At 48.0% G+C, this 23407-nt stretch overlaps 1 protein-coding gene across 1 annotated transcript in view; it reads right to left on the bottom strand.

The window, feature by feature from the left end:
• Window positions 1-23407, bottom strand: part of Pka-R2 (cAMP-dependent protein kinase type II regulatory subunit) — a 165430-nt gene that overhangs the window by 108041 nt on the left and 33982 nt on the right. The gene's annotated exons all lie outside the window — the stretch shown is intronic.

The raw sequence follows: 23407 nt of genomic DNA, 5'->3' as shown, positions 1-23407 counted from the left end.
TTCTTCCCTGACGGGCCTGACGGGACAACAACACCAGCTCCGAACGGGAACAAGTCGTGTGTGCGTGCGTGAGTGCTCGCGCATACATGGTTTCCACCGGTACCCAATGCGTAACCGGCCGCGGGAACACGGAAATGCTTGACAACAGCGGCTGTGTTTTATACACGCTAAAACACCCGTGCTATGGATGCCAAAGCCGCGGTGCTCAGACGGCAAGGTCCGAAGCCACCTCCGCAGTTCATCCATGGGGAAGTGCGAAAGAACTGACCGCTCTCAGAACAGCTGCGTATGTCTACAAGAAGGCGGTGAATACGAAAGTGGAAACGTTCCAACCGTCACGCAACCGTCGCAGTCGAACACCGTTAGACGGAGTACGCGAATGTAGAAGGTCGAGGCTCTTGACAAATGACGAGCGACTCTCTATCACGACGACAGAGCAGAGTCATTTGCGGCCCAACCGTCTCTTCCAGTTCGCGACTACCAGAGCATCAAACAATAGCAAAAAAAATGGAACCATACTGCAGTACAAACAAAAAATAAAAAATGCAACGAGGTACAATCGAATTTCCGTTAAGCTTTTCACCGCGCACGAGAGACGGAGACGTTCCAACGAACGTAAGGAAAGTAAAACAAACTACGAGCGCGTCTTCCACAATTTCGTCCCGCTGTTTCACCGCCACAACCGGGCTTGTTCTCAGGGCTATATATAGAAGGGCGCTTAGCTCCTGAACGCGGTCTCGCGGTTTCGATTCCGGCGACGATGGCTGCATTTCGACGGGGTCCCAATTCAAAGGTACACTCAGGCATTGTAACGAGATCTCGCTACGCATTAAACAACTCCAGCTCGTCGAAATTAACCACCAGCTCTTCGCTGCGGCATGCTTGATAGCTCATCGCGTTGCTTTGGCGCCGAAAAGTACATTTCTTTTCTTCTTCTTTTTTTTCAGGCGATTTTAAAAGTAGTGCAAATGGGAAAGTGCGGCGAAATCACATTGTCACTGCAGACGCCTTCCTTCGAGTCACAATTAAACGTCCGTCCTTAGTTTGAAGCCTTACGTCATACCCTCCTCCTTCCTCTGTAACCGTCGTTCTTTAATGATAACATACCCTCCGGGGGGAGGTCCCGTGTCAGCCACCCACCAGTTGGGCCTTCCTGGTGGTTCCGGTGGTAACCACCCACCGGTTACGCCTTCCTATACGCTCTCACCGTACCCTCATTCTTCTACGGTAACCCTTCACCTACCTTCCAGGGCAAATACCCTCCGGGTGGATTTCGTGGCAACCACGAACCAACCGGTTGCGCCTTCTTTACGTTCCCGCCGTACCCTCCTCTTGCCGCGGTATAATCACCCTCCGCATGGTTCCGGTGGCAACCGCCAACCAGTTACGCATTCCTCCGTTCAGGTCATACACTCCTGCTTCCACGGTAGCCACCCTCCAGTCACGCACCCACCGGTCACGCCGACGACTACTACGACGGGAAACCCAGGAACGGTCGCCTAACAGCTGTCGCTGTAGAAAGACAGGAGAAAATCAATGATCGGGGAAAGAAGTTTGCCAGGAGTGAAGCTGCCCGTCTGTAGGTTACACGAGAAACCAAGCTCGTGGAAGGCGACTGCGGGGCGGCTAATCAGGTGATTATATTTTCCATGGTGCCATATCACATTGCATGTTCGGGGCACAATAAATGAATAAGAAAAACGGTCTCTCCAGCACCGCTGCCGCTGGTTTGGTTTGGTTAGTGGGGATTTAACGTCACAAAGCGACTCAGGCTATGAGGGACGCCGTAGTGGAGGGCTCCGGAAATCTCGACCACATGGGGTTGTTTAACGTGCACTGACATCGCACAGCACACAGGCGCCTTAGCGTTTCGCCTCCATAGAAATTCGACCGCCGCGACCGGGATCGAACCCGCGTCTTTCGGGTCAGCAGCCGAGCGCCATAACCATGCACTGAGCCACCGCGGCGGCAGCACCGCTGCTGCATCGCGGGTATAATCCTAACTGTAGAATATGTGAAACCATGGCCAAAATTTTCCCATCGCTATTTCTCTTTCCTTTTTTTTTCTACTCTTCCCAGGTCCAAGCAACACGCGACAGCTCGCCGCAAGCCACGTCAAGGAAGAAAAATACTCCATGCCGCATCCGGAACATCAAAGCGCCCGTGTGCTGTGCGATGTCAGTGCACGTTAAAGATCCCCAGGTGGTCGAAATTATTCCGGAGCCCTCCACTACGGACACCTCTTCCTTTCTTTCTTCTTTCACTCCCTCTCTTATCCCTTGTCTTACGGCGCGGTTCAGGTGTCCAACGATATATGAGACAGATACTGCGCCATTTCCTTTCCCCAAAAACCAATTATTATTATTATTCAATTTCTGCAATCTTGGAGGGATGTTACGCTCTAGAAACTATTGCCAGCGTTACAGCTGCACGAAACCCCGACGTACGAGTGCCGCAGGAAATGGCAACGGTAGCACAACACACGAGCAAAGTACAGCGAAGCGAAAATGCAAAGCGCTACTTGCTAAGCAAACAAGGCGGGAACTGGGGTACAGAAAACTAAGCGGATGCTTTAAGCACCTTAAGAGTGGAATGAAATATTAGACTTCACTATTCTCGCAGCTGTTGTTGCAACTTCTGTGTGTGTTTGCGTAAGTTTATTTGTCATCCATCAACCACCTTATACGGATAGCTCAAGCACGTGTCCGCTATGCTGTGATGGTGCCGACATTTCCATACATCGCACTGATTTCGGACTTTGTTATTTCGCTCCTCTACCTAGGTCGCTGTCTACTTCGCTCACAACCCGATGTACAGGTTGCGATGACGCCACACGGTCACGTGACCCCTCTCGGCCAATCAGCGAATTTCGTCCCAGGCATCGGTGCAGTGTTGGTGTGACGACAGCTCAAACTCTGTCCCATTAAAAAGGCGGTGCAGGAAGTGAAGGCGGACGGGAGGGCGGGGAACTTGACCCTAGCGGAAGAGAAGTGGATTTAGCAACAAAATCATGCCTTTGGCTTTAAAATTTAACAACGGCGTATGAGAGGTGCTTTGCACTCCCCTCGCCGGGGGCAGCGCCCATCTTATTTTTCTTTTTCTTCGCGCTTTTAGGCACTTATCGAGCGCTCGGGGAAACTTGGCTAACCCTGTACACTCCCCGCTGTGACTAAAGCAGTTAGCTGGCAAAAGGGATAGAAAAAAAAGAATGTAAAATTAAACCGCCCTGCATCGAATATCCTGGCCGAGACTTGAGTTGTCCGCTTTTGAAACATTCGTACTCACTGAACCAGGCCTGTGCCGAGGCACATTTGCAAGACAGCGAATAAAGTATAAAGTACAGGGAGGGGGGTGGAAGCATACATAGCTATAGCCGGTTTCGTCATACCGCGATGGGATACTCATTTAGTCGTTAACTCGTGAGAGGGCCCAGTACAGAAAACCGGTGTCGTTAAGCGAACGACCGCGAGAAGCCGGAACAAAAAAAAAACAAGTAATGGCGGCGCTTAAGTCCGCGTCAAAAAAAAACAAAAAAAACTGCCGAGTTCCTTGTTTATCGGCGTTTTAACGTAGCGCCCCTAACGACCATCGGCTTCTTCAGTCCACTCACCTCATATTTCGAGTCCACTCACCTCGCACACACACACATACACCGGCCTCTGCCCATTCGCGTAGTCAGCTCAATAGCAGCATTCAGCCGCTTTCGATGGCCTTTCCCCGCTTTTTTTTTTCTTTGCTTTTTCGTACGTTTCAAGCAGGCATAGCGGAAGAAAGTGTACCCAAGAAGAGAGGTTTTTCCAGATGAATGAAGTCCAGCAGTGAGGAGCCCAGCAGAGCAAGGAGTTCCTGTGCACGCGAAATGGAGTCGCACTGAAACGCCACATCAGCGTTCGCGTTCCTTTCCGGTGAACGCCCAAAGAGCTCGCGTGGCGCAGCGAGGGAGTTACACTATGCACTTATGACGCCAGCAAAGAGCCACCGAAAGCAAGGAAGACAGGGGGATATTTCTTTTTCTTAATTTGTGGTGCTGTTTGTCTGTGATCAACACGATATTATTAATGTAATTATTTTATCGCTTAAAGATAAATGAATAGAAAGCAGAAGATATATATATATTTTTTAATCGTGGGTTCGGGTTTCACCGGCGGCATGGTTGTTTTTTCTGCTGCTTTATTAGAGGTTTTCTTTAAGCGACAAATTAATCGAAGTATTATTCCCCCACCGATCAGCACTACAATAAAAAAACGAGCCCCTCATTTCCCTTCCCTTGTGTTTGCTCTCTCTCTCTCTCTCTCTCTCTCTCTCTCTCTCTCTCTCTCTCTCTCTCTCACACACACACACACACACACACACACACACACACACACACACACACACACACACACACACACACACACACACACACACACACACACAGAGAGAGAGAGAGAATAATAATAATAATAATAATTGGTTTTGGGGGAAAGGAAATAGCGCAGTATGTCCCTCATATATTGTTGGACACCTGAATCGCGCGGTAAGGGAAGGGATAAAGGAGGGATTGAAAGAAGAAAGGAAGAGAGAGGGGTGCCGTAGTGGAGGGCTCCGGAATAAGTTCGACCACCTGGGGATCTTTAACGCGGTTAACACCGCGGCGGCTGCGTTTCCCTGAAGACAGTTAGCCGTCGAGATGACTCGTCGATGTTACGTATTTTGTTAGTTTCTTGCTTCTACCAACTGTGCTTAGCTGTTTACAGTTTTTGTCACATGTTCATTTTTTTCCAATTGTCCCCCCTGCAATAATGCCCTGGTGGTGCTGCAGGTAGTTGTATAAATAAATAAATACACCAATAAACAGTCGGCTGACGTCAGCGATGCGGTGGAGTCGAAAGGAGCTCTCCTGGCGCGCTTTCAAACGAACGAAATTTCTATAAAACAGGGCTTCCTCCACGCTAATTTACAGCACAATCGCCAATCCCCTTCTCATTCACCTTCACACGGGGTAAGCGTCCAGTTCTGCTACCACGATACATAGATGGCGCCACACGGTCGAAGTTAATCCGCAACTCTTCATTACGACCAGTCTTTTGTGCACAGCCGTGTTTTCTGTGACATAAAAACTCGTTAACCTAACTTAACCTGCATCCGCTGCCACCGAAAGACAGCCGAAAGATGCAAACAATACCCACTTGCGCGCTTCACATTTTTCTTTTTGCTGGCGATGCAACCTGGCACTGATTGTGGACACGGTCCACCAACCCCAATTTTAATTAACCACGTGCTTCGAAACCTCATTCTCTTTTCTGCCGCATCGGAGCACTTTTCGATTAAAACCGCGTGCTGTTGAAGACGATTCGTAATTCTATCATTTGCATCCGACCCCTTAAAACGAGACTTTGTTATTTCAATTCGAATAATTACCTTCTCCAAATAAGACACAAAAGAGACGTTGCGCCCGTCTGCATGGGCATTCTACGAGGTTTTGCATGCCCATTTTTTTGGACCTCCTGGCGGCTCCCTCCGTCTGAATGGCCTCATCGCCTCAGGAAAGCATAGAGCGCAGTCTGATACGCGTCATTTTGTTATTGTACAGTTACACAAGCACATGTGATACCCGATGTGGCTCTCTTAGCAATTAAACTTCCGTCCGTTGGCTATCGCTCCACTGGATACTCCTTCAACGTGCGCAGAAAATGACCCCTATAAAGCGCATTTCATGCATATTATTTTCCATTATCCCAGGTTCAAATACGCACGTGCATACGTACGCGCACACGCACCCACACACTCACACACACGCACGTACACGCAGACACACGCGCGCACACATCCCCAGTAAAACTGTAAATCATAAATTGTGGGGTTTAACGTGCCGAAGCGACATATGCGACCTTTCTTTCTTTGCATCTCTCATTCTTTTTCCTTCTGTTTGTCCCTTCTTTTTCCGTTCTGTCTTTCCATTCCTTATAGGTTCTTCCCCATTAATTCCTTACTCTCTTTCCTTCCTTCATTTCTTTTTCCTTCTTCCTTTCCCATTTCCCGCCGTATCGTATTGCTCGGCGCTCGCGTATAGAATTGTGCAAACTCCGCCGTTATTATTCCGCCGTAAGCCTCTTTTCGTGACGACAAAGCGGCCATATATAATAACTCCTCCGCCCTTTTAGCGTATACACACTTCTCGGGTCTTTTCGCGAGCCTTTTTATCGGGTTTCGCCCCTTCCCACGTTCAAATGAATTATGATCGCGAGGAGCGGCCTTACTCTCCTCCTTAGTCCCCGCAGAGACCCTCAAAAAACCTCTCCTATATGCTGCCACCGCGCGAAATCCCAGAAGCCTCCGTTTCCCGCCTCTCACGTCAGTTTGGGGAGAAACAAATTACCGCGCCAACTCCCTATTCATTACTCAGCCACGAGCTCGCATCTCGGAACGGGACGACAAAAAGAATGCTAGAAAATTTCAATTTCTTTCGCTCCATCCGGGACTAAAACAACCCGTGGCATTTAAAAACGGGGGGGGGGGGGGGGGGGTGCTGCGGAGAGGCAGGGGTACGGGAATTCTGGCGTAATATATATAGACACACGCGCGCGCATTCCCACCTCGCGGGGGTTTCCAGTTAGTGCTCGAAGGCACGCGCAAGCCTAGCGCGAAGCCGTCAGCCGTACAGCCTTTTGCCTGTACCAGGGTCAATTTGTAAGCGCCAGGTATCATTATAGCGCGCGCGCAAGAGAAAGCTCGCGGTGGAAGGAATTCCGGGTTCCCGGCGGCTGGCTTCCCTTCTTTCCGAAGTGGTTGAACAATCCCGTTCTCGAAACGAATACGAATTCCCGCGAGACCACGCGAGCAGCCCGCTGTTGCCGGGAGGCAACAGTCGGAGCAGGCAGATCCGAGATCGGCAGGAATGAAAGACCGATGTTACGCCACCTATATATGATAACGTGGTAGCGATCCCCTTATATATTACCCATAGCTTTATTTTGAGTCGACGTTTCGGACAGAGCCTGTCCTTTCTCAAGAAAGGACAGGCTCTGTCCGAAACGTCGACTCAAAATAAATCTATGGGTAAATGAAGCGTTTAACAACTTTGCATTTTGCCTCTAGCAACAAAATACGCTTATCTTTATATATATATATATATATATATATATATATATATATATATATATATATATATATATATATATATATATATATATATATATATATATATATATATATATATATATATATATTCTTTAAACACCGAATAATTGCCACTACAAATTATAAAAAAAAACAAATTAGAAACATTCCCCTATGTGCCTTGGTTTCGTTGACTGTTGGCTTCCTTAATAAGTTTGTCAAACGAGCCCCTCATTTCATATGCATATTATATATATATATATATATATATATATATATATATATATATATATATATATATATATATATATATATATATATATATATATATATATATATATATATATATATATATACACACCTGGTGTTTCAGGGAAAGTGATCCCTAACTTTTAAAAATAAGATTTTTGAGGTAACGAGAAGCAATTTGCGGCATAGTAATATACGAGTGTTGGCGGACATCAAAAAGCAGGCGAATCATCCTAACTAGCTAGGTGATGAACTAAATTCTAATAGTTATCTTTTTAAGTATTAACAATAGGCACCTGATTGCAATTGGAGATTTGTAGCTGGCCGTTAATAATAGCCATATCAGTTTTTAGAATTTCGAGAACGCCATTACTCTCGCCGCTGTGGCACGACAAAATTTGGCTACTTCGACTAGCTAGTTGCGACCACTGCAGGGGTTGCTTTGCCTGCAGGCTTTCGGAAGCGCATGTATTTTCGCACGACGCAGCCAAATTTTGTCGAGCCACAGCGGCGAGAGTAATGGCGTTTTCGAAATTCTAAAAACTCATATGGCTACTATTAACGGCCGGCTACAAATCTCTAATTGCAATCAGGTGCCTATCGGTAATAGTTAAAAAGTTAACTATTATAATTTAATCACTTAGCTAGTTAAGATGAGTCGCCTGTTTTTTTGACGTCCGCCAAAGCTGGCATTACTATGACGGAAAAAGCTTCTGTTTACCTCAAAAACCCTATTTTTAAACACGAGTGATCACCTTGCCTGAAGCACCTTGTATATACAGTTTCTTCTCCGCGATTGCATGAACTGCAGCGCGCGCGTTATTCTTCCTAACGCGCATGCGCACTCCGCCTTCGTCCCTCGCTGCTCCGAGTTCCTCTTGTGGGCTTAGAGCAGAGAGAGTGAAAGAAATCTTCATATTCTTCCAAGGTCACCTGAATAACTTTGATAAACTTGGAGAATGAGGTTGTGAAGGAGGGGCGAGATTTCAGTTCGGCAGCATTCAGATATGACAGTATACTGTTTTGGCGGCCTTATGTGTGGTTGCAAGTTCAGGATACAGAATCATAAAATCTTGGCCTTTATGACATGGCAAGAAACAAAATAATTAATGACATAGAAGAGACTACAAGAGAGTAGGAGAAAGGAAAATAGGAGTGGAGGAGCACGTACAGAAGACGAAATGCAAAACTAGTCAACCCACCGCGGTGGCTCAGTGGTTAGGGCGCTCGGCTACTGATCCGGAGTTCCCGGGTTCGAACCCGACCGCGGCGGCTGCGTTTCTATGGAGGAAAAGCGCTAAGGCGCCCGTGTGCTGTGCGATGTCAGTGCACGTTAAAGATCCCCAGGTGGTCGAAATTATTGCGGAGCCCTCCACTTCGACACCTCTCACTTCCTTCTTATTTTACTCTCCCTCCTTTCTCCCTTCCTTTACGGCGCGGTTCAGGCGTCCAACGATATATGAGACAGGTACTGCGCCATTTCCTTTCCCCCAAAACCAATTATATATATTATAAAACTAGTCAATACTATATATTATACCGCAGATGGACGTTCTCGCGACGGCAAATATATTGGTTTGTAGGTTTACTGATCAAATACTTTCAGTAATCAAGTAATTAATTTGAAAAGTGACTGCGACTGACTATGACTGACTATGACTGACTGCGACTGCGACCGACTATGAATGACTGACTATGACAGACTATGAATGACTGCGACTCTGACAGACTATGAATGACACGACTGTGACACACTATATGAATGACTGCTACTGTGACAGGCTACGACTGACTGCGACTGACAGACTACGACTAACTGAGACTATGACAGACTATGAATGACTGCGACTCTGACAGAATATGAATGACACGACTGTGACAGACTATGAATGACTGCTACTGACAGACTGTGACAGACTGAGTGACTTCACCAGTGACAGACTGTGAGCGACTGTGACGGAGTGCGAGTGGCTGCAACTGTGACTGACTGACTGATTTAACCGCTAAGTCCACAGAGTACGCCGGGAAGAAAGGTTTTACACGAAGGAAACGTTTAACCGACAGTGAAGGCAACCCCAGCCAAATTTTGTTCTTAGTCAAAATCGATTTTGCGGCTCTTTCTGATAATGCACATGTTAGTTCGGCAGCAAAAGAATCTCTGTAATAATAATAACAGGTTTTTGGAGAAAGGAAGTGGCGCAGTATCTGTCTCATATATCGTTGGACACCTGAACCACAGCCGTAAGGGAAGGGATAAAGGAGGAAGTGAAAGAAGAGAGGAACAAATAGGTCCGTAGTGGAGGGCTCCGGAATAATTTCGACCACCTGGGATCCTTAACGCGCACTGACATCGCACAGCACACGGGCGCCTTAGTGTTTGCCTCCACAAAAACGCAGCCGCCGCGGTCGGGTTCGAACCAGGGAACTCCGACCGCGTCGGCTGCGTTTTTATGGAGGGGAAACGCTAAGGCTATCCGTAAAAAACGCTAAGAATCTCCGTAAAAATTGCACTTCCACACTTTCCAACACTCAATTCAAGCTAGTTAGGTAAAGAGATAAGGGCTCCGTGATTAGCGTTTCGAAGTTAATGGCCCTGTAGCCCCGCCTCAGAAATCCGCGACCGAAAAATTGCCTTGACGTCAACACAGGCTGCCTGCTAAAACAGCCGGTGCATGGTGGCGACAACTGTATTTTATTTTATTGTTTTTACCTTTCCCTATATTTTGCAAAAGTTCCGTTTTTCAATTAAAGTAACGTAATTGTCGTCAGAACGAGGTTATCTGCCGTTACGTGTTGACTTCAATTTGTCCACAGAACCCCTGCAAAGGCTTTCTTCAAAGGCAGTGCACAACGTATCGAGCTGCGGCGATGGACAAGAGGGTAGGTGTCCTCTATACCACTGCCTGTCTATCAGGAAGAAGCTGCGACGTGATACAAGCTCAACGTTCAATTGGTGACCGCCCCCGGAATGCGGACATAAGGTGGAGGAAAACAAAAAAGACATTGAGAGCTTCAAACGAGCCCTGCTTCTACCCCCTCCGCGCGTACAACCGTTTTCCTTCGAAAGGAAAAATCCCATTCCAAGTCGACGCGCAGCGTTTTTGTCAACACCATGGGCTTCTGAGTCCACTATAGTGCATCGAGGTTTACGAGAAAAACATAGCTGGATTACGAAAAAAAAAATGTCAAGGGTCGATGTCAAAGGTCAAGGTCAGATACCCAATGGTCGTCGTCATATGATCACGTGGTCGTACTACCATAGCTTGGGCCGTACCACCAAGCAGTGAAGTATTGAAGGTCACTGTAGATGTGGAGCCCACTGCCTCAAATAAAATGTCAAGGTCAAAAGTCAATGTCAAAGGTCAAGGTCAGGTACCCAATGGTCAACCACATGATCACGTGGTCATACTACCATAGCTCGGGCCACACCACCAAGCGGTTAAGTTCGGTTTGACCTTGTGAGGCATTGAAGGTCATTGTAGATGTGGTGCCCACTGCCTCAAACCAAATGTAAAGGTCAAAAGTCAATGTCAAAGGTCAAGGTGAGGTACCCAATGGTCAATCACATGATCACGTGGTCATACTACCATAGCTCGGGCCACACCACCACGCAGTTAAGTTCGGTTTGACCTTATGTGGCACTGAAGGTCGTTGTCTCATCCACATCGAAACCGGAAGTTGTAGCCCAAGGAGCAGAGCTAGCTTGCTCTAAAAAACGGAGTTCAGCCCGAGCTACAAAGACACAGGCGCGTGTAGAATTCGGCATAAGAGAATTTTATACAACGAACACTAAGACGCGTTATAGAGCTTCGAAAGGGCCGGTCCAACTCATCGCAACGCGATCGGCGTGATCACAGACCGCGTCAGGGCAAACGAGTGCTTAACTATACGCCCGCGGATGGGCTTCGCACGTTACAGTCGATCAGTTCCGCCCACACGCGATTCCCTCCTCGAGCAAGTAAGTACGCGTAGTACCGACCAAGGGCAAGAGCAGAGCGCCCGCAAGCGGTCGTATACGAAATGATCGCCGATTACGGCGTAGGCTGCAGTTATAGCGCGTGGCTCGTATGAGTGTGGCGAAAGCACGTTAGTCCACGCCGCAAGGAGACGATGACGACTTCTGGTCGGCCGAGACCCGTGCGCTGTTAACTGCACTCGCAGGAGGAGGAGGAGGAGGAAAAGAGGTGTGTCGTAATGTCCCGCGTCTGTGTTGCGAGAACTATACGCCGCGTGACCATTATATGCCAACCGTACGGCACCGAGGCGGCGGTCGCAAACAATGCAGTAACACTAGAAAGACGACGCGCGTCTTTCGCGAACAACAAACGCCGAGGAACGCGAACTCTGCTTTTTATACACGGCACGTACGCGACAACCGCGCTGTTCGGCCGGAAGACGCCATTTTGTTTGGCGAAGATTGCGCATGAGGCTTGTATATAATATTTCTACCACGATCGGCTCTCTGTGAAGCCCGTCGCGGTTTCAATAAACTTGAAATAAGCGTTGTACGTCCGGCAACTGCGTAGGACAATCCCCCGACAGACGTAACATTTCCGACTAATATTGAGGCGCTGCAAGATTGAATCATGGGACGCGAGAGAATGACCCGCCGCGGTGGCTCAGTGATTAAGGCGCTCGGCTACTGATCCAAGTTCCCGGGTTCGAACCCAACCGCGGCGGCTGCGTTTTTATGGAGGCAAAACGCTAAGGCGCCCGTGCGCTGTGCGATGTCAGTGCACGTCAGTGCGATGTCAGTGCAGGTGGTCGTGACTCCGATTTTCTCATCGTGGCTGTCTGCGACAGACAGTGAGTTGTGGGTGAATTGTACACCGACAGCGTTCGGGGGAAGACTACAGGGGTAGCATTAGGGAGTAAAAAGAGAGCAGAGCGGATTAGAGAATAAACGCTTAAACCCCCTCAACTTTCTGCTGGGCCTCTCTCTTTTTTTATAGATATTTCAATCTTTTTAGAGGACCCTTAAAAGGGAAAGGGAAGAAACGGCACTTAATGATATCAGCTAAAATCAGGAACAGGAAATGAGGGCGGGCAGGATATGTAATGCGAAGAGCAGATAACTGGCGGTCCCCTAAGGGGACCCCTAAAGAGACTGGACTTCAAGAGAAGGCTCCCTGCAGGGTGAGGTGTCCAGGTGAGATTAAAAAAACCTGCGGTCATTAGGTTGCTGCATTGGGCGAAGCACTGGGTTCATCAGAACTCGACGGGAGGGGCTTCTGATTATGGCGATTATGATGACGATGAATGTTTATTGGGGGGGGGGGGGGGGGGGCACGCATTCTGAGAGGGTAGTCTTCGATGTCCATATGACGCAGGCAAGTGCGCGTAAATGTATGCGGAAGGCAAGTGCAAAACAACCGACTGTTTGAGTGCAGCTGAATGTACCTGTTTTTTCGAGTCCCTTAGCAACGCGCCTGCACGCTGTATACCTGCTGTGCAACCCCGTCCTGACAAGACAGCACAAAGTTTGTTGCCCTTGCGTGGACTTGGGGTGCACCGCGCTACACATGCCTGAATGTTGATCTGATGGTGTCGAGTGAAATCACTCAATTCCCACCATAGAGCAGAAACCAGCCCACTCTTCCGTTAATCAGCCAAAAAGAGCAAAGAAAGCTGTCGTCGCAGCTGTGCTGACGCAGGAATTTCCGTCTCCAGTATTTTTTTTAATGCGAAAGCATTTCTTGCCTCAGGAGTGGCGAGGTCAGGATGTGTCACCACGGGCTGTGGACAGAGCCTGTCCTAATGAACTGTCCATCACCCACTAAGACGTCCAATTATGATTTGTAATGATTCATAATGATTGAAAGTTCAAATGACCAAATTACTAAATAAAAATTAAAATACGGAAATTAACTGCACTAATTAGTCCGATAAATTCACGAAGTTGGTCACTTACTAGTAGTTCCTCCAGGACTGAATGAAGAATAACAATGGAACTGACAGATCAATAATTAATACGAGTAATTAATTTATCAGCTGAATTATCGATACCTTAATTAAATTTAATGAATTCTATTTAATGGCTATATGATTGTCAATGTATGCATTAAAAATAAATAAATAATCAATGAGTCGAGCAGTTAATTACTAGGTAACCGAGGAGGCAACAAAACGCGATATTTTCGCATATCGGCAAGTAAGGAGAATTGAGTGCACCTCTAATTTTTGAACCGTTAACTTGCAGCGGCGTAGCGGATGTCTACGGAGAAGAATTTCGAGTAAGAACACCGCTAGGAACGCTGGCGGCCCCTGTTGCAACTTGCCTCCAGTCGAGTGCGGCCTTGGAACCAATAAACAAAAACGAGAGTTTCCACTCTAAAAACTGACGTCGAATGAGCAAGTTCCAGCACAACGTAGTTTTTTACGCTTTCGCTTCGTCTCTCTCTCTCTCTCTTCCCTTCCCATTTCCTTGACGGAAGTTTTCAGTGGAATTCCTGGCCGTCACTCAGCCCGTCACTTTGCCCTCCCCATCCTCCTCTCCCCTCACCGTTTCGTCACGATCGCTAATGAAACGCGGGCCACAGCGAAGGACGTCGTCGTCATCGGTCGGGTGCGGGCCGACGGAGATGGCATTTTGCCGTTGCGAAGCTATGCGCACACCCCCTCATCGCAAGCAGCTTCGGCGAATAAGTTCCGAGAGGTAAACACCTGGCTGCTCCTGGCGAGAGGATTCAACCGACCAACGCTCTCGACGAGCCCCCACCACCCCTCCCCCTTCCTTTCATGCACACACGGACGGGTGACGAGCGATCTTGGGCAACAATCTTACGCACTTCGCCCCTAAGGTCCTAGAATAATAATAATAATAATAATAATAATAATAATAATAATAATAATAATAATAATAATAATAATAATAATTGGTTCTGGGGAAAAGGAAATGGCGCAGTATCTGTCTCATATATCGTTGAACACCCAAACCACGCCGTAAGGGAAGGAATAAAGGAGGGAGTGAAAGAAGATAGGAAGGAAGAGGTGTCGTAGTGGAGGGCTCCGGAATAATTTCGACCACCTGGGGATCCTTAACGTGCACTGACATCGCACAGCACACGGGCGCCTTAGCGTCTCGCCTCCATCGAAACGCAGCCGCCGCGGTCGGGTTCGAACCCGGGAACTCCGGATCAGTAGCCGAGCGCCCTAACCACTGAGCCACCGCGGCGGGTGTCCTCGCATTCCATCCATTATTTTTGTCTACCCTCACTACGTTCATTTCACGCACGCATTGTTCTGATTCATGTGGTAATGATAATTATCCAACTTGTTTTTACGGCGTCAGCTTTACAGCCAGAACCCCCCTCTCCCTCCCCCCGCACTTCTGCTGAAATTTCGGAGTTACTGTTAAGAACGAGTTGGGCATTCATAAAGGACGAAGGGAAAGACGACGAAGTCGGAAAGAGCGCAAACTATCAACTGGTTTTATTCGGGTCAATGCTCCCTTATAGGCATTGCTATCTTCCGCGTGAAACACATCAAGGCCACACGACCCTCTTTCACTGCTCCATTGACAATTACTGGGGCACACAACAATTAACGGGGCACGTTACAATGTCAGGATATTTCTGGGAAATAAATTAACTGGATTATCACCGCTACAGTTAAGACAAACTCGCAATTGAATCACCCGAAACAATTCACCTTGCAACATACGTACTCCCTCCCACAACCCCCTTGCACACATAGCTGACGCTGAAAGACGCAACTTCAACGTTCATTTTCCTTGTTTTCATTTTTTTTTTACCGATACCAATCTCCGCGGTGAAAACATGTAAACAAAAAGTCGCGTGACCTCTTGGCCATTGAAAAACTTTTTTTTATGCTAATAGTCACTTCCAGTAAGCAGCCACGGTGCTGAAACGAGCCAAATAACTTATTAACTTCCAATCTTCAACGAATGAAAACAAATCCTCAAGCCCTTCCCGCGAGTCGAATGAAAACTGGTGGCACGTTCTCTTTGGGCGGCCAGCGAACATGACAATACTCACTGAGGGCGACCACGTGGTCCCACAGTGGCGGCGTCACCGAGTTTTCAGTTATTACTGCGGCTACAAACACAGCGGCAGCTCAGCCACCACAGCTAACTATACCACAGCCGCGAATAATTACGCACGCGAGGCAGCTAACGTACCCGCTCCCAACAAAGCGCCGGCCGACGATAGTACCGCCATCTGGTGAGCCAACGCTCAACTTGGCTGACAATGCGAGCAGAGACACGGATCTCGGGGGCCCCGCGTTCCCTCCATCCGCGCACCTTTCCGGGACATCTCCCCCCCCCCTCCCCCTTTTTTTTTTCTTGGGAGGTTTAAAGCTACCAGCTCGATCTAAAACGCAGCACTGCACTTCAGGCTGTGCTGTGCGATGTCAGTGCACGTTAAAGATCCCCAGATGGTCGGCGAAATTATCCCGGAGATCTCCACTACGGCACCTCTTTCTTCCTTTCTTCTTTCACGCCCTCCTTTATCCCTTCCCTTACAGCGCGGTTCAGGTGTCCAACGATATATGAGACAGATACTGCGCCATTTCCTTTCCCCAAAAACCAATTATTATTATTATTATTATTATTATTATTATTATTATTATTATTATTATTATTATTATTATTCACTTCAGGCAAAGTTACTGCTGAAAGACGGAAGATCCTACTTATTCCAACAAACCAAATAAACATCGTAGCAGAAAAGGCGCGGCAAAGCCGGGTCTTTCATATAGCACCGCCTCTTCACCAAAACGGATTCAACAGAAGTTGATAAGCCAGCGTCACCTTGGAAGTACAGTGGCAACTGCAGCATTTAACCTAGCGCCTAAGCACACAGCTTCCACCTAAGCAAAATGCTATTGTTAACAAAGAAAAACTAAAATGATCGCCTAATACAGAGCAAAGAATTGATAACTATAGCTGAATTTCTTATTGGCCAAAAAGCGAAAGCAGAAGTTCCTCGTTACGACAGAATACGATCGCACTAGCAGAAGTACGAAAAAAGATCGTACTAGCATAGTCCGGAGCAATCATTCACCAACTACAACCCCACAGATTAAAATGTCGATAATAAAATTACTCATTATTGACTCATGGAACGTCACAGCATACGAGCGACGACCGCATAATTAATCGTACGAGAGCGCGGCAATGCCAGCAAGCCTCGCCGGCATAGCTCGAGCATGGCCTCAAGGGTTCACTCCGGCGTTGCGGCGGCAATCTCGGAGCCCACGCTGCGAAAGACATAGTCGCTCCTCGCTGCGCACAGAGGGCGCCACTGAACTCCTCGTTTTCGCGCAGCGCGCTCACTCATCGAAAGGGGAAGTAAAAAACCGAAGTATTCGTTTGTCAATTATAGGCTTCGTGTAAGCGCTAACGAGGCGGCTGCAGTTGAGCTAATTTGCGCCGCCACCGTCATACCAATGCAATAGTATGCCTCCAGTGGAAGCAATCACGGCGACTCCTTCCGATTAATACCCTGTAGAAGACGCGGAGGATTTGCCAGGCCACGGCGTAAAGCCGCCGTGAAGGGTTGCACTCCAATGGCGCAATTCAATATCATAGACACAACTGCACATCGTAAGATGCAAACATCGACAGTGCCGAAAGAGAAGACTAGCCAAACTAGTCAAGCAAAGCAAATGAACAGCGCCTGAGAAGTACTCGGGTTAGTACCACATATACATGGTCAAAATCACAACGAGTGCTCCCTCAGGCTCCTCACATGGGCCCAGTCAAAGGGCTCCAGTCAAACTCAAACGCACACAGGCCCCGGCTCACTCGAACTCGTGAACCAAAACTCATTTAGGCTCACAACTCATTTGAACAAACTCCGACTCACGACTCATTCGAGGTCAGCCACTAGTTACGACTCACTTCGACCCACGAACCATCTGGACTCACTCAACTCTCGACTCATGACTTATCTGGACTCACTCATTTCGACTCATTTGGGCTCACTTGCACAGCTCAACTCATAACCCTATGGGCCCAGTTTACGGGCCCAGTGAAAGGGCCCCAGTCAAACACAAACGCACACAGGCCCGGGCTCACTCGAACTCATGAACTAAAACTCATTTAGGCTCCCAACTCATTTGAACACACTCCGACTCACGACTCATCCCAGGTCAGCCACTTGTTGTGACTCACGACTCACTTCGACCCACGACCCATCTGGACTCACTCACTCAACTATCTGGCCTCACTCGTTGCAACTCAAGACAAACACGGGCTCTCTCAAGCGCTCGAGCGGCACGCCCCCGAGCCGACGGAAACTTGCGACCAGGGATTCCAGCCCCATCGCGCAGCGACATGGTGCAGACTGCCCAACGCTTCCGACACATCCTCACGGGGCTCACTGATGGTTTCTAGAATAGGAAGACCAGATCAGTTAAGGGGATAGGGAAACAGCGAAGGGCCAGTACAATAACGACCCTCGGGTTACTGTTCTGCGCATGCGCACTGGCGCCCCGCTATTCGCTATTCCCCAACCCCCCAACCGATAGGGTCCCCTTATCCCAAAACTCCCTATTACCGCACCCGCGTAAATTAGAAAAGGGGAAGGAACGAAACGCCGTCTTCCTCACGCGGATTCCTTTTTCTATACCCCACACGCGTCGCCAAGCCGAGTCGCCCTCAAGCGTCCTTGGTCGCGGCATTAAATCTTCACCTAGTCCGTCAGTAAACGAGGAGGAAAAAAAACTGTGGAGACGCTTAAATCAGGGCTCTGAAAGGGACTTCCAATAAAGGTGCATTATAACTTGGATGTTAAAGGACGCCGCTTCACGAACTTCCTACGGCAAGAGTTTTTAAATGCGGTTTGCATAAATTGAGTTATCTCTAGCCAAAATTTGAATCACAGCGTCTTCGCACCTTTCCCTCTCCTCTCGTCACTTTTTGCACGCTGAAAGTACGGCACGCCTCCACCAGCCCCACCGCCAACGCGCACGGGAATTCCCCACGGGGCGGAGCTTCCTGACCCGCCGGAGCGACGCGGCTGACTGGCCACGGCCATGGTTGCTGTGTGACGTCTGAAAGAATCCAACCAATAGCCATCTCTTTACCGACATACGCAAGAGCGTGAAACGGAGGAGGACTGGAGTATGAAGACCCCAGAATCGCGCGCAATTGTATGTTCTCTGCTGCATGTATAGAAGTGTACTATTTGGTGCCCAGGTGCTCACGACAACACAACGCAATGATTTTACGGTTTATGGTATATGCGAGTTTAACGTCCCAAAGCGACTCATGCTATGAGGGACGCCGTAGTGGAGGGCTCCGGAAATTTCGACCACCTGGGGTTCTTTAACACGCACTGACACCGCACAGTACACGGGCCTCTATAATTTCGCCTCCATCCAAATTCCACAGCCGCGGCCGGGATCGAACCCACGTCTTCCGGGTCAGCAGCCGAGCGGTATAGCCACTCAGCCACCGCGGCGGCAGCAGACCATGATCTCAATGTGAGTTCAGACTCATTCACGACTCAGATCATGATCTGAATGTGAGCCTCAGTGAGCCCGAGTGAGTCGACTCATGACTCCGCCGACCTATGATTAGTGCACAGAATAGAATTAAGCCGCTGTCCCACGCCACTCATTAAAAATTTCTACAGCAAGGACGCCTCGCTTACACGAAAGCAGACAAACGCGAAAGAGCCAGCGACGCAGCTACACTGAGCGGATTAAATGTTGAACAGCCATTTAACTTTCAGCGGCGCTCGCTACGCGCACAATGCCGAAAGCGAAAGTTTAAATATTTAAGCTCGAGTGCTTTACTTACTCCCTGGGGGAAAAAACTGTCCTCCCACCCACTATCTCTACAAATGGACAGCCGAAAACTTCTCAGTAAGTGAACAGCGGCTTAAGTTCTCCGCAGGAATCAGAAAGTACTTAGCAGAAGAGGTGTGAGGAACGGGGCCACAATTCATTCGCTGTTGCTCACTCACTGCGTGCTTGCAAGAGGTATTCGGCGGTTTGATTGGAAATAGCTAGGTCTGATAGTTCAGGGGCGAGAACTGCCGATCTGACGATGGCATTTCCCTGAAAAGCAAATCGGGGCCTACCTATACCTATTCTGGCCGAGCAACGATCGTACATCCGGGCCACGAGAAAAATTACCAGGATAATTAAAATGAGCAGAAGTCAATCTAGCGCACTCTCAAAGGTTTCAACAGTATATAGCTTACCGACATGCCGATATGCCGCAAAAGAAAAAGAACATAAAAGTCGCACCCTGCCAGTATACTGAATCACCTACGAGGCCAAAACCCTGAGAATAACCAACACGCTTGAATTAGAGGGCCACCAGACATGGAAGAGAGAATGACAAGGGTAATGCTAAGGCACGCATACAATAGCTTCGTAGTCTATTGAATGATTTGACTGAAGTTAAAAGGATACGGGACACGCAGTGCAGAGAACAGATTATCAGAGATCTATTACAGGGTAACGCAGTGGACATCAATGGAAGATGATGTAGACACTTTATTAGAAGAAGCATGATGAACGTAGCCGGGACCACAGAGGTTTGGTCCAGTAATCAGATTAGGAAAATTTAGTTGGACATGGTAGCACGTCTGACAGTGCTGACGGAGCTAATGGTAATTAACATTAAGTGGGAGTCGTTGCCATGTAATCTACGAGATCCTGATTTTGATGATAATGATCACGAAGGTGATGCCGACGACTTCTTATCATGTGGGCAGCCACATATTTTGTTTATCATCCCGGACCCCATGGCCACTCGCAGTTGCTCGTACAATCGTCAAAAGTACAGTGACAACTCCATGCAATTATCATCGGTAAAAATTGATTCTTTTGGTATTTCTGTGTGCTATGACGTTAGGAAGGGAGCGAAAGCGGCACTTACCACCGAGAAAATTCGACTTAAAATAATTTTCCCGCCAATCGGTTCACACTCGTGACGTCCTCACCGAAAAAGGATGGTTTGCCACTGTTCGAAGTGAATGAAGGTGTAGCGTAGCCTCCGGGATCTGCGCATAAATGTCCGGAGTCTACGTAGGCGCTTCATTTGCGAAATCGGCCGGTGATGGCGACACGTGTTTTTCGCTTATTCGTCGTTTCCAGCTTATAAAAGCTCTTTTTTCGCTGAAAGGAGTATGTTTGCGATTATAACGCGGTGTCCAATCGATACACGCCAACTTCAATTTGTCCACGGTGTCCCTTTAATTCGAACTCGAATAATACAAACTTCCGGTTATACGAACTCGCTTAATACGATCTCCCGATTATTCAAACACGCTTAATACGAACTCCCGGTTATTCGAACACGCTTAATACGAACTTCCGGTTATTTGAACTCGCTTAATACGAACTCCAGATTATTCGAACTGACGCCTTGGTCCACTCAGCATCAAGGTGCAATCAAAAGGGCTCCCCTTAATTCGAAGCACACATAATTCGCAGAAACTTCGGTCCTCTTCGAATTGATATTATCCACAGTCGCCAACATAAAATGTTGAACGTAATAAGCTGCCAGGTTTTCTCTTGTTCGGTTTTAGTCCACTATACAAGTCGGACTCTGTGATTGTAGCTTCTCGAAGGCTGCTCCCTCTGGCTTAATTCAGGCAGCCTCCACCTCCAAGACGTTTTCAGGTTAAGGCACTGCATAACACAGGACTTCGAAGAGGAAGACCTGATTCTCGAAGACCTTTCAGGTACGCGTGTGACCAGGTTACCGGTTGTTTCGAGGCCGAACGCAGCTGCCCAAGGCAGACCACACGTATTCATTAAGGTCTCTGCACGTGTCTCCGAGGCTATACCGAACTGACTGCTGTAGCACGTCAACAGCCAAGCCAAGCCGGCCACGCAGCCACCGATTCCTAGATCAAGAACATGCGCATGTTTGCGTCTTCGACCGACCGAAATATCCGGGCCGCCGCATTCGGATCCCCTGGAACAACACGAGTGAGGCCCCACGCGGTTGCTCCCCCCCCCCCCCCCCTTGCTTCTCGCCGGGAGGTGCGTCACCCGCTTCTGTCTGGTTTACTACCGCCGATAGCGGCGCACGGTTGACTGTGCAGCACGCGCCAAGTTCGCGACCTCAATTTAGAAGCGAAGCCCGCCCGCAGCGCCGCGCTCGCAAAACAAGGGGCCCGCCACAGGCCACCCCCCGCAGCACGCGCTGTTAGGCTGGAGAGAGGCTCGATTGGAAGGCCCTCGGGGTAAACGTCTGGCCTATTACGACGACCGCCTAGCTTCTGTTCGCAAAGCAAAAAGAAAAAAAAAACCAAGAAGGCGCTTGAGAACGCGCCAGACTTTCCTCCGGTAAGCATGTCTCCCCTGGGCTATATGACAACAGGCGATAGTACGTGTATAGCAGTGAAGACACATTTCGGCAGTATCTACCGAGGAGGCTGCATGGTTTCGGATTTCAAAAAAAAAGAAAGCTAAGAGCGTTAGCTCTTACTCATCACGTTTCTCGATTTCTTAAGAGTCTGCTACCACCTCCCTTCGGCGTGAAATTTTCCAAGTCCGAGGAATTAAATATGGTGGCCCACATAGTAAATCGATATAGCGACCCAATAGGCGACTGATTGGTGACGTCATTAGTATATGGAATTGGTGACTGGTGACGTCAATGATAAACCCAACAGGTGACTGATTGCTGACGTCACTTATAAATTCAATCTCTCAAATTCGTATTTCCAATGGTGTACCTGACTTTATTCTCATTCATATCAATTCTAGTAAACCAAACAGCTGGCGTTCCCTACTTCAACGTCTCCAAGACGGTGGCGGCATCTGTTTTTTCTCGCGTCAAACTAAATTTGCTCGGATAAAATTTCTAGATTGCGAGAAATGAAGTTGATGTGTATTATGAGCTATCTCGCGTATCTTTATCTAAGGCCATCGATTCTGAATTTAAGTCAGAGTATCAAGAAAAAGTAACTTTTTGCGGAATTCGTAAACTATCCTAAAATGTACCCTGTTTAGCAATTTTATTTATTTTTAGCTTAAGCTGCAGCAATAGGTGAAAGTAAGTTAAAACTATTGTGGCTTAAATGTTAAGGACGTTTATGTAAAAAAAATTCTTAAAACTCCACATTTCTTGCTTTTTTACTGAACCAAGAAAACGAGGAAAATTTTTGCGTGGCCTCATTAACAAAACCAGGTTCAGAAACACCGCAAGTGAAACATTCTAAAATAAGATTTATTTCTGTACCCTGTTTCACATTAGATTTAAAGATTTTTAACTTCGACCAACTTTTACTTCTTCGCGGAAACTTCGAAAAGCGCTCACGTGAGCAAAAAAAAAAAAATTCGAGAAAAACACTTTATTGAAAGTCTATTCAAGTAATGGGCAATTAGCGCATTTCTTCTTTTTTTTCAAGAGAATCGGCGGTAGTCGCTTTTGAGGTCTGGGACGTTTCGCGTGACTCGCCTGCTCTCCTCTGAGGCCGGCGTGCCGTTGGACAACATGTCGCACAAGACTGGCAGCTGATTGCCAGATATGAATAGCGGCATTCACGAAATTTTGATGAAAGCGTTCCAGAAGATGGACACCCAGAACTCTGCAAGGTGCAACTCTATACTCCATTTCACAACTAGTCTCAGCCCTTCTAAGGCTGCGGCGACCTGATCCAATCAGAACGGCGCGCGCTGCATAAATGTGTTCCTCCGATTCCCTCACTCTGCGACTGGTGGCTCCATCTCTTGGGAGGAAAGAACACCGGTGTCCAGCTATTGCACGCAAGAGACTGGGCCAAATCAGCGGACGCCATGTTTACGAATAGCGGCTTAACTTTGGCCCTGATTGGACGGCAGAGCTGTACCTATCACGGTGCTGCAACCTACTTGCGAGATGGAGCACAGGGATAGGGTGCGATTAAGGTGGAATGAGATGAGCGAGTTGACACAACACTGATAGGAAGTGTGAGTAGGGAGAAGTAGGCCAGCCTCAGAAAGATAGGAGGAGATTACAACATTCTGTGTCACATCCGAAGAGTGGCCCCAATCTCTCCTGGTGAGCCATGGGTGCCCACGAGGGTGACATCATCGGAGCAGAAGGTATGGCAAACGTGACGAATCCCTACTGAAACGTTCCATG

This window comes from Amblyomma americanum, chromosome 10 (assembly GCF_052857255.1).
Source record: "Amblyomma americanum isolate KBUSLIRL-KWMA chromosome 10, ASM5285725v1, whole genome shotgun sequence".
Taxonomy (NCBI): Eukaryota; Metazoa; Arthropoda; class Arachnida; order Ixodida; family Ixodidae; genus Amblyomma; species Amblyomma americanum.
Note: the sequence above shows the minus strand (reverse complement) of the source record. Positions and strands in the feature narration are given on the sequence as shown.